The following is a 12,305-nucleotide window of genomic DNA, read 5'->3' on the forward strand; positions in this document are numbered from 1 at the left end:
ATTTAAGGTGTACCCAAGCTGAGGTTCTTGTAGTCAGTGCAGCCCTAAATTTGGAGGTGGCTCTTTCTTATTGATTTTCCGTTTTCCCAAGGTATATTCCCTAGACTGGAAGTGGCCTTGGCTCTGTAGCTCTGTTGTTTACTTGTTTTAGGGAACACAATGCACTCCTCCAGTGAGGCAGTTGGCAATTTACATCCCGCCCATCAGCATAACAAGGCTCTCTGTTCTCCAGGGCCTGTCTTGCCTTTCTGGTTTTTACACATTTTGTGGATGTCCCTTTTGACCGGTGGGAAGTGATACTTCTTTGTAGTGCAGATTTGCATTGTCCGCTTGCTTGCTTGGCCAAAAAGGGCGTATGCGTTTTCTCCTGAATATATTCAGGAGAAAACGCATACGCCCTTTTTGGCCAAGTGCACCATTGTCCAAGTTGTGCCCCTATTCCTGTGCTTTACAGGCGATTCCAAGGTACCTCTTGAAATCTGTTTCCTGCTATTTTGCCTCGCTTTCAAGTCCACCTCGTTGACTTCCCTCAAGTGATTTTTGGACGATAGTTGTCCTTTATCACACTGCCAGTTTGTGAATTGCTGTGCCCCTAAGCTCCATTTCTCAACTCGTTTTTTGCGAGCTGAACGCAAGTCCAAAATTTTGGATCATGTCCTATACTGGTTCCCGGTGGGTGGCTGAGACATTGGTTAATTCTTCTTCCTGCCGGGAAATTAGAGTGACATGTGCCCGTCCAAATGCCTAACAGCTACTCTCTCATGGGTTCTCCCTCGTCCCTTCCATCCTCTGCCAAATTGGGAACCTGTGAAAACCAGGAGGTTAAAGGGCCTGTCTCTCCAAGTTGGGAGATTGATAGTAAGGCAGTTGGAAAGTCAAACTGGAGCACCACGAGAGGGACTATTCGTTGAGTTTTAGAAACCTTTCGTATTCACAGTGTGTACATTCTCTAGGTTTCCTGTACATGTTATAGCTGTAGTAATATTCCCTTGAACCTGGAGAGTTGGGACCCATGGAATGGGGGCCATGCATTATTGCTTGTAAGGGTCTGCATTTGCTCACCCAATCTCACCAATCCTCTCAGTCCCAAGTGTCCAGCCTTATGCCACATCCAGCTGTCATTGTAGATACGGTCTTTCCAGGTTTCCTCAGACACCCTGAAGGAATTGTAAAGAATTTCCCTGTTTTTTGGTTTTGCTTTTGAAATTCCTTTTTTTTTTTTTTTGCGGTATGCGGGCCTCTCACTGTTGTGGCCTCCCCCGTTGTGGAGCACAGGCTCCGGACGCGCAGGCTCCAGACGCGCAGTCTCAGCGGCCATGGCCCACGGGCCCAGCCACTCCACGGCACATGGGATCCTCCCAGACCGGGGCACGAACCCGTATCCCCTGCATCGGCAGGCGGACTCTTAACCACTTGCGCCACCAGGGAGGCCCTGAAATTCCTTTTTATAGTGGGTTTGAGCTGATTCTCGCTGCCATGTTTATGCCACTCTAGACACACTTGATTCCCTTATGCAGACATATCAATACATAGTGTTTAAGATTCTTACTAGTCAGATATATTCCTCTGTGGGAAATATGGGGTTTTGAGTCTCTTTCACTGAGGAAGGTGTAGGTCTTGTCTATTCCAAAGTTGGTTTTTGGAACGGTCCCTGTGCTTATATCAAACTCTGGTTTTATGCATCACCCCACCTCTCCTTCCCCTTTGTGCAGGCATAAGAGTGTTTTCTAAATGTGAGACTCTGTTCTCTTTCCTAACTCAGTTCACGTGTAGCCATGTTTACAGGATCTTCATAAGTGATATCTTATGATAAGTTTCTTTTTCTGTGTGACTTATTTCACTTAGAATCATCGTACCTGAATCCACTCACTTTGCTGCTACTGGTCTTATGACATTGATTTCATGGCTGAGGGATATTCCATCGTACGTAAGTACCACAATGTTTTGAACCATTTTTATATTTCCTGGGATATTTAAGGTGTACCCAAGTTGAGGTTCTTGTAGTCAGTGCAGCCCTAAATTTGGAGGTGGCTCTTTCTTATTGATTTTCCGTTTTCCCAAGGTATATTCCCTAGACTGGAAGTGGCCTTGGCTCTGTAGCTCTGTTGTTTACTTGTTTTAGGGAACACAATGCACTCCTCCAGTGAGGCAGTTGGCAATTTACATCCCACCCATCAGCATAACAAGGCTCCCTGTTCTCCAGGGCCTGTCTTGCCTTTCTGGTTTTTACACATTTTGTGGATGTCCCTTTTGACCGGTGGGAAATGATACTTCTTTGTTGTGCAGATTTGCATTGCCCGCTTGCTTGCTTGGCCAAAAAGGGCGTATGCGTTTTCTCCTGAATATATTCAGGAGAAAATGCATACGCCCTTTTTGGCCAAGTGCATCATTGTCCAAGTTGTGCCCCTCTTCCTGTGCTTTACAGGCGATTCCAAGGTACCTCTTGAAATCTGTTTCCTGCTATTTTGCCTCGCTTTCAAGTCCCCCTCGTAGACTTCCCTCAACAGATTTTTGGACGATAGTTGTCCTTTATCACTCTGCCAGTTTGTGAATTGCTGTGCCCCTGAGCTCCATTTCTCAACTCGTTTTTGGTGAGCTGAACGCAAGTCCAAAATTTTGGATCATGTCCTATACTGGTTCCTGGTGGGTTGCTGAGACTTTGGTTAATTCTTCTTCCTGCCGGGAAATTAGAGTGACATGTGCCCGTCCAAATGCCTAACAGCTACTCTCTCATGGGTTCTCCCTCGTCCCTTCCACCCTCTGCCAAATTGGGAACCTGTGCAAACCAGGATGTTAAAGGGCCTGTCTCTCCAAGTTGGGAGATTGATAGTAAAGCAGTTGGAAAGTCAAACTGGAGCACCAGGAGAGGGACTATTCGTTGAGTTTTAGAAACCTTTCGTATTCACAGTGTGTCCATTCTCTAGGATTCCTGTACATGTTATAGCTGTAGTAATATTCCCTTGAACCTGGAGAGTTGGGACCCATGGAATGGGGGCCATGCATTATTGCTTGAAAGGGTCTGCATTTGCTCACCCAATCTCACCAATCCTCTCAGTCCCAAGTGTCCAGGCTTATGCCACATCCAGCTGTCATTGTAGATAGGGTCTTTCCAGGTTTCCTCAGACACCCTGAAGGAATTGTAAAGAATTTCCCTGTTTTTTGGTTTTGCTTTTGAAATTCCGTTTTAGAGTGGGTTTGAGCTGATTCTCGCTGCCATGTTTATGCCACTCTAGACACACTTGATTCCCTTATGCAGACATATCAATACATAGGTTTTAAGATTCTTACTAGTCAGATATATTCCTCTGCGGGAAATATGGGGTTTTGAGTCTCTTTCACTGAGGAAGGTGTAGGTCTTGTCTATTCCAAAGTTGGTTTTGGAACGGTCCCTGTGCTTATATGAAACTCTGGTTTTATGCATCACCCCACCTCTCCATCCCCTTTATGCAGGCATAAGAGTGTTTTCTAAATGTGAGACTCTGTTCTCTTTCCTAACTCAGTTCACGTGTAGCCCTGATTACAGGATCTTCCTAAGTGATATCTTATGATAAGTTTCTTTTTCTGTGGGACTTATTTCACTTAGAATCATCGTACCTGAATCCACTCACTTTGCTGCTACTGGTCTTATGACATTGATTTCATGGCTGAGGGATATTCCATCGTACGTAAGTACCACAATGTTTTGAACCATTTTTATATTTCCTGGGATATTTAAGGTGTACCCAAGTTGAGCTTCTTGTAGTCAGTGCGGCCCTAAATTTGGAGGTGGCTCTTTCTTATTGATTTTCAGTTTTCCCAAGGTATATTCCCTAGACTGGAAGTGGCCTTGGCTCTGTAGCTCTGTTGTTTACTTGCTTTAGGGAACACAATGCACTCCTCCAGTGAGGCAGTTGGCAAATTACATCCCGCCCATCAGCATAACAAGGCTCCCTGTTCTCCAGGGCCTGTCTTGCCTTTCTGGTTTTTACACATCTTGTGGATGTCTCTTTTGACCGGTGGGAAGTGATACTTCTTTGTAGTGCAGATTTGCATTGCCCGCTTGCTTGCTTGGCCAAAAAGGGCGTATGCGTTTTCTCCTGACGATATTCAGGAGAAAACGCATACGCCCTTTTTGGCCAAGTGCACCATTGTCCAAGTTGTGCCCCTCTTCTTGTGATTTACAGGCGATTCCAACGTACCTCTTGAAATCTGTTTCCTGCTATTTTGCCTCGCTTTCAAGTCCACCTCGTTGACTTCCCTCAAGTGATTTTTGGACGATAGTTGTCCTTTATCACTCTGCCAGTTTGTGAATTGCTGTGCCCCTGAGCTCCATTTCTCAACTCGTTTTTTGCGAGCTGAACGCAAGTCCAAAATTTTGGATCCTGTCCTATACTGGTTCCCGGTGTGTGGCTGAGACTTTGGTTAATTCTTCTTCCTGCCGGGAAATTAGAGTGACATGTGCCCGTCCAAATGCCTAACAGCTACTCTCTCATGGGTTCTCCCTCGTCCCTTCCATCCTCTGCCAAATTGGGAACCTGTGCAAACCAGGAGGTTAAAGGGCCTGTCTCTCCAAGTTGGGAGATTGATAGTAAGGCAGTTGGAAAGTCAAACTGGAGCACCAGGAGAGGGACTATTCGTTGAGTTTTAGAAACCTTTCGTATTCACAGTGTGTACATTCTCTAGGTTTCCTGTACACGTTATAGCTGTAGTAATATTCCCTTGAACCTGGAGAGTTGGGACCCATCGAATGGGGGCCATGCATTATTGCTTGAAAGGGTCTGCATTTGCTCACCCAATCTCACCAATCCTCTCAGTCCCAAGTGTCCAGCCTTATGCCACATCCAGCTGTCATTGTAGATACGGTCTTTTCAGGTTTCCTCAGACACCCTGAAGGAATTGTAAAGAATTTCCCTGTTTTTTGGTTTTGCTTTTGAAATTCCTTTTTTTTTTTTTTTTTTTGCGGTATCCGGGCCTCTCACTGTTGTGGCCTCCCCCGTTGTGGAGCACAGGCTCCGGACGCGCAGGCTCCAGACGCGCAGGCTCAGCGGCCAATGCCCACGGGCCCAGCTGCTCCACGGCACATGGGATCCTCCCAGACCGTGGCACGAACCCGTATCCCCTGCATCGGCAGGCGGACTCTTAACCACTTGCGCCACCAGGGAGGCCCTGAAATTCCTTTTTATAGTGGGTTTGAGCTGATTCTCTCTGCCATGTTTATGCCACTCTAGACACACTTGATTCCCTTATGCAGACATATCAATACATAGGGTATAATATTCTTACTAGTCAGATATATTCCTCTGCGGGAAATATGGGGTTTTGAGTCTCTTTCACTGAGGAAGGTGTAGGTCTTGTCTATTCCAAAGTTGGTTTTTGGAACGGTCCCTGTGCTTATATCAAACTCTGGTTTTATGCATCACCCCACCTCTCCTTCCCCTTTGTGCAGGCATAAGAGTGTTTTCTAAATGTGAGACTCTGTTCTCTTTCCTAACTCAGTTCACGTGTAGCCATGTTTACAGGATCTTCATAAGTGATATCTTATGATACGTTTCTTTTTCTGTGTGACTTATTTCACTTAGAATCATCGTACCTGAATCCACTCACTTTGCTGCTACTGGTCTTATGACATTGATTTCATGGCTGAGGGATATTCCATCGTACGTAAGTACCACAATGTTTTGAACTATTTTTATATTTCCTGGGATATTTAAGGTGTACCCAAGTTTAGGTTCTTGTAGTCAGTGCAGCCCTAAATTTGGAGGTGGCTCTTTCTTATTGATTTTCAGTTTTCCCAAGGTATATTCCCTAGACTGGAAGTGGCCTTGGCTCTGTAGCTCTGTTGTTTACTTGTTTTAGGGAACACAATGCACTCCTCCAGTGAGGCAGTTGGCAATTTACATCCCACCCATCAGCATAACAAGGCTCCCTGTTCTCCAGGGCCTGTCTTGCCTTTCTGGTTTTTACACATTTTGTGGATTTCCCTTTTGACCGGTGGGAAATGATACTTCTTTGTAGTGCAGATTTGCATTGCCCGCTTGCTTGCTTGGCCAAAAAGGGCGTATGCGTTTTCTCCTGAATATATTCAGGAGAAAACCCATACGCCTTTTTTGGCCATGTGCATCATTGTCCAAGTTGTGCCCCTCTTCCTGTGCTTTACAGGCGATTGCAAGGTACCTCTTGAAATCTGTTTCCTGCTATTTTGCCTCGCTTTCAAGTCCACCTCGTTGACTTCCCTCAAGTGATTTTTGGACGATAGTTGTCCTTTATCACTCTGCCAGTTTGTGAATTGCTGTGCCCCTGAGCTCCATTTCTCAACTCGTTGTTTTGTGAGCTGAACACAAGTCCAAAATTTTGGATCATGTACTATACTGGTTCCCGGTGGGTGGCTGAGACTTTGGTTAATTCTTCTTCCTGCCGGGAAATTAGAGTGACATATGCCCGTCCAAATGTCCAACAGCTACTCTCTCATGGGTTCTCCCTCGTCCCTTCCATCCTCTGCCAAATTGGGAACCTGTGCAAACCAGGAGGTTAAAGGGCCGGTCTCTCCAAGTTGGGAGATTGATAGTAAGGCAGTTGGAAAGTCAAACTGGAGCACCAGGAGAGGGACTATTCGTTGAATTTTAGAAACCTTTCCTATTCACAGTGTGTACATTCTCTAGGTTTCCTGTACATGTTATAGCTGTAGTAATATTCCCTTGAACCTGGAGAGTTGGGACCCATGGAATGGGGGCCATGCATTATTGCTTGAAAGGGTCTGCATTTGCTCACCCAATCTCACCAATCCTCTCAGTCCCAAGTGTCCAGCCTTATGCCACATCCAGCTGTCATTGTAGACAGGTTCTTTCCAGGTTTCCTCAGACACCTGAAGGAATTGTAAAAAATTTCCCTGTTTTTTGGTTTTGCTTTTGAAATTCCTTTTTTTTTTTTTTTGCGGTATGCGGGTCTCTCACTGTTGTGGCCTCCCCCGTTGCAGAGCACAGGCTCCGGACGTGCAGGCTCCGGAGGCGCAGGCTCAGCGGCCATGGCCCACGGGCCGAGCCGCTCCGTGGCACATGGTATCCTCCCAGACCGGGGCACGAACCCGTATCCCCTGCATCGGCAGGCGGACTCTTAACCACTTGCGCCACCAGGGAGGCCCTGAAATTCCTTTTTATAGTGGGTTTGAGCTGATTCTCGCTGCCATGTTTATGCCACTCTAGACACACTTGATTCCCTTATGCAGACATATCAATACATAGGTTTTAAGATTCCTACTAGTCAGATATATTCCTCTGCGGGAAATATGGGGTTTTGCGTCTCTTTCGCTGAGGAAGGTGTAGGTCTTGTCTATTCTAAAGTTGGTTTTTGGAACGGTCCCTGTGCTTATATCAAACTCTGGTTTTATGCATCACCCCACCTCTCCTTCCCCTTTGTGCAGGCATAAGAGTGTTTTCTAAATGTGAGACTCTGTTCTCTTTCCTAACTCAGTTCACGTGTAGCCATGTTTACAGGATCTTCATCAGTGATATCTTATGATAAGTTTCTTTTTCTGTGTGACTTATTTCACTTAGAATCATCGTACCTGAATCCACTCACTTTGCTGCTACTGGTCTTATGACATTGATTTCATGGCTGAGGGATATTCCATCGTACGTAAGTACCACAATGTTTTGAACCATTTTTATATTTCCTGGGATATTTAAGGTGTACCCAAGTTTAGGTTCTTGTAGTCAGTGCAGCCCTAAATTTGGAGGTGGTTCCTTCTTATTGATTTTCAGTTTTCCCAAGGTATATTCCCTAGACTGGAAGTGGCCTTGGCTCTGTAGCTCTGTTGTTTACTTGTTTTAGCGAACACAATGCACTCCTCCAGTAGGCAGTTGGCAATTTACATCCCGCCCGTCAGCATAACAAGGCTCCCTGTTCTCCAGGGCCTGTCTTGCCTTTCTGGTTTTTACACATTTTGTGGATGTTCCTTTTGACCGGTGGGAAGTGATACTTCTTTGTAGTGCAGATTTGCATTGCCCGCTTGCTTGCTTGGCCAAAAAGGGCGTATGCGTTTTCTCCTGAATATATTCAAGAGAAAACGCATACGCCCTTTTTGACCAAGTGCATCATTGTACAAGTTGTGCCCCTATTCCTGTGCTTTACAGGCGATTCCAAGGTACCTCTTGAAATCTGTTTCCTGCTATTTTGCCTCGCTTTCAAGTCCACCTCGATGACTTCCCTCAAGTGATTTTTGGACGATAGTTGTCCTTTATTACTCTGCCAGTATGTGAATTGCTGTGCCCCTGAGCTACATTTCTCAAGTCGTTTTTTGTGAGCTGAACGCAAGTCCAAAATTTTGGATCCTGTCCTATACTGGTTCCCAGTGCGTGGCTGAGACTTAGGTTAATTCTTCTTCCTGCCGGGAAATTAGAGTGACATGTGCCCGTCCAAATGCCTAACAGCTACTCTCTCATGGGTTCTCCCTCGTCCCTTCCATCCTCTGCCAAATTGGGAACCTGTGCAAACCAGGAGGTTAAAGGGCCTGTCTCTCCAAGTTGGGAGATTGATAGTAAGGCAGTTGGAAAGTCAAACTTGAGCACCAGGAGAGGGACTATTCTTTGAGTTTTAGAAACCTTTCGTATTCACAGTGTGTCCATTCTCTAGGTTTCCTGTACATGTTATAGCTGTAGTAATATTCCCTTGAACCTGGAGAGTTGGGACCCATGGAATGGGGGCCATGCATTATTGCTTGAAAGGGTCTGCATTTGCTCACCCAATCTCACCAATCCTCTCAGTCCCAAGTGTCCAGCCTTATGCCACATCCAGCTGTCATTGTAGACAGGGTCTTTCCAGGTTTCCTCAGACACCCTGAAGGAATTGTAAAGAATTTCCCTGTTTTTTGGTTTTGCTTTTGAAATTCCTTTTTATAGTGGGTTTGAGCTGATTCTCGCTGCCATGTTTATGCCACTCTAGACACACTTGATTCCCTTATGCTGACATATCAATACATAGGTTTTAAGATTCTTACTAGTCAGATCTATTCCTCTGTGGGAAATATGGGGTTTTGAGTCTCTTTCACTGAGGAAGGTGTAGGTCTTGTCTATTCCAAATTTGGTTTTTGGAACGGTCCCTGTGCTTATATCAAACTCTGGTTTTATGCATCACCCCACCTCTCCTTCCCCTTTTTGCAGGCATAAGAGTGTTTTCTAAATGTGAGACTCTGTTCTCTTTCCTAACTCAGTTCACGTGTAGCCATGTTTACAGGATCTTCCTAAGTGATATCTTATGATAAGTTTCTTTTTCTGTGTGACTTATTTCACTTAGAATCATCGTACCTGAATCCACTCACTTTGCTGCTACTGGTCTTATGACATTGATTTCATGGCTGAGGGATATTCCATCGTACGTAAGTACCACAATGTTTTGAACCATTTTTATATTTCCTGGGATATTTAAGGTGTACCCAAGTTTAGGTTCTTGTAGTCAGTGCAGCCCTAAATTTGGAGGTGGCTCTTTCTTATTGATTTTCCGTTTTCCCAAGGTATATTCCCTAGACTGGAAGTGGCCTTGGCTCTGTAGCTCTGTTGTTTACTTGTTTTAGGGAACACAATGCACTCCTCCAGTGAGGCAGTTGGCAATTGACATCCCGCCCATCAGCATAACCAGGCTCCCTGTTCTCCAGGGCCTGTCTTGCCTTTCTGGTTTTTACACATTTTGTGGATGTCCCTTTTGACCGGTGGGAAGTGATACTTCTTTGTAGTGCAGATTTGCATTGCCCGCTTGCTTGCTTGGCCAAAAAGGGCGTATGCGTTTTCTCCTGAATATATTCAGGAGAAAACGCATACGCCCTTTTTGGCCAAGTGCACCATTGTCCAAGTTGTGCCCCTCTTCTTGTGATTTACAGGCGATTCCAATGTACCTCTTGAAATCTGTTTCCTGCTATTTTGCCTCGCTTTCAAGTCCACCTCGTTGACTTCCCTCAACAGATTTTTGGACGATAGTTGTCCTTTATCACACTGCCAGTTTGTGAATTGCTGTGCCCCTGAGCTCCATTTCTCAACTCGTTTTTTGCGAGCTGAACGCAAGTCCAAAATTTTGGATCCTGTCCTATACTGGTTCCCGGTGGGTGGCTGAGACTTTGGTTAATTCTTCTTCCTGCCGGGAAATTAGAGTGACATGTGCCCGTCCAAATGCCTAAGAGCTACTCTCTCATAGGTTCTCCCTCGTCCCTTCCATCCTCTGCCAAATTGGGAACCTGTGAAAACCAGGAGGTTAAAGGGCCTGTCTCTCCAAGTTGGGAGATTGATAGTAAGGCAGTTGGAAAGTCAAACTGGAGCACCAGGAGAGGGACTATTCGTTGAGTTTTAGAAACCTTTCGTATTCACAGTGTGTCCATTCTCTAGGTTTCCTGTACATGTTATAGCTGTAGTAATATTCCCTTGGACCTGGAGAGTTGGGACCCATAGAATGGGGGCCATGCATTATTGCTTGAAAGGGTCTGCATTTGCTCACCCAATCTCACCAATCCTCTCAGTCCCAAGTGTCCAGCCTTATGCCACATCCAGCTGTCATTGTAGATACGGTCTTTCCAGGTTTCCTCAGACACCCTGAAGGAATTGTAAAGAATTTCCCTGTTTTTTGGTTTTGCTTTTGAAATTCCTTTTTTTTTTTTTTTGCCGTATGCGGGCCTCTCACTGTTGTGGCCTCCCCCGTTGTGGAGCACAGGCTCCGGACGCGCAGGCTCCAGACGCGCAGGCTCAGCGGCCATGGCCCACAGGCCCAGCCGCTCCACGGCACATGGGATCCTCCCAGACCGGGGCACGAACCCGTATCCCCTGCATCGGCAGGCGGACTCTTAACCACTTGCGCCACCAGGGAGGCCCTGAAATTCCTTTTTATAGTGGGTGTGAGCTGATTCTCTCTGCCATGTTTATGCCACTCTAGACACACTTGATTCCCTTATGCAGACATATCAATACATAGGGTTTAAGATTCTTACTAGTCAGATATATTCCTCTGTGGGAAATATGGGGTTTTGAGTCTCTTTCACTGAGGAAGGTGTAGGTCTAGTCTATTCCAAAGTTGGTTTTTGGAACGGTCCCTGTGCTTATATCAAACACTGGTTTTATGCATCAGCCCACCTCTCCTTCCCCTTTTTGCAGGCATAAGAGTGTTTTCTAAATGTGAGACTCTGTTCTCTTTCCTAACTCAGTTCACGTGTAGCCATGTTTACAGGATCTTCCTAAGTGATATCTTATGATAAGTTTCTTTTTCTGTGTGACTTATTTCACTTAGAATCATCGTACCTGAATCCACTCACTTTGCTGCTACTGGTCTTATGACATTGATTTCATGGCTGAGGGATATTCCATCGTACGTAAGTACCACAATGTTTTGAACCATTTTTATATTTCCTGGGATATTTAAGGTGTACCCAAGTTGAGGTTCTTGTAGTCAGTGCAGCCCTAAATTTGGAGGTGGCTCTTTCTTATTGATTTTCAGTTTTCCCAAGGTATATTCCCTAGACTGGAAGTGGCCTTGGCTCTGTAGCTCTGTTGTTTACTTGTTTTAGGGAACACAATGCACTCCTCCAGTGAGGCAGTTGGCAATTTACATCCCACCCATCAGCATAACAAGGCTCCCTGTTCTCCAGGGCCTGTCTTGCCTTTCTGGTTTTTACACATTTTGTGGATTTCCCTTTTGACCGGTGGGAAGTGATACTTCTTTGTAGTGCAGATTTGCATTGCCCGCTTGCTTGCTTGGCCAAAAAGGGCGTATGCGTTTTCTCCTGAATATATTCAGGAGAAAACCCATATGCCCTTTTTGGCCAAGTGCATCATTGTCCAAGTTGTGCCCCTCTTCCTGTGCTTTACAGGCGATTCCAAGGTACCTCTTAAAATCTGTTTCCTGCTATTTTGCCTCGCTTTCAAGTCCGCCTCGTTGACTTCCCTCAACAGATTTTTGGACGATAGTTGTCCTTTATCACTCTGCCAGTTTGTGAATTGCTGTGCCCCTGAGCTCCATTTCTCAACTCGTTTTTTGTGAGCTGAACGCAAGTCCAAAATTTTGGATCATGTCCTATACTGGTTCCCGGTGTGTGGCTGAGACTTTGGTTAATTCATCTTCCTGCCGGGAAATTAGAGTGACATGTGCCCGTCCAAATGCCTAACAGCTACTCTCTCATGGGTTCTCCCTCGTCCCTTCCATCCTCTGCCAAATTGGGAACCTGTGAAAACCAAGAGGTTAAAGGGCCTGTCTCTCCAAGTTGGGAGATTGATAGTAAGGCAGTTGGAAAGTCAAACTGGAGCACCAGGAGAGGGACTATTCGTTGAGTTTTAGAAACCTTTCGTATTCACAGTGTG

This window comes from Mesoplodon densirostris, chromosome 1 (genome assembly GCF_025265405.1).
Source record: "Mesoplodon densirostris isolate mMesDen1 chromosome 1, mMesDen1 primary haplotype, whole genome shotgun sequence".
In the NCBI taxonomy this organism is placed as follows: Eukaryota; Metazoa; Chordata; class Mammalia; order Artiodactyla; family Ziphiidae; genus Mesoplodon; species Mesoplodon densirostris.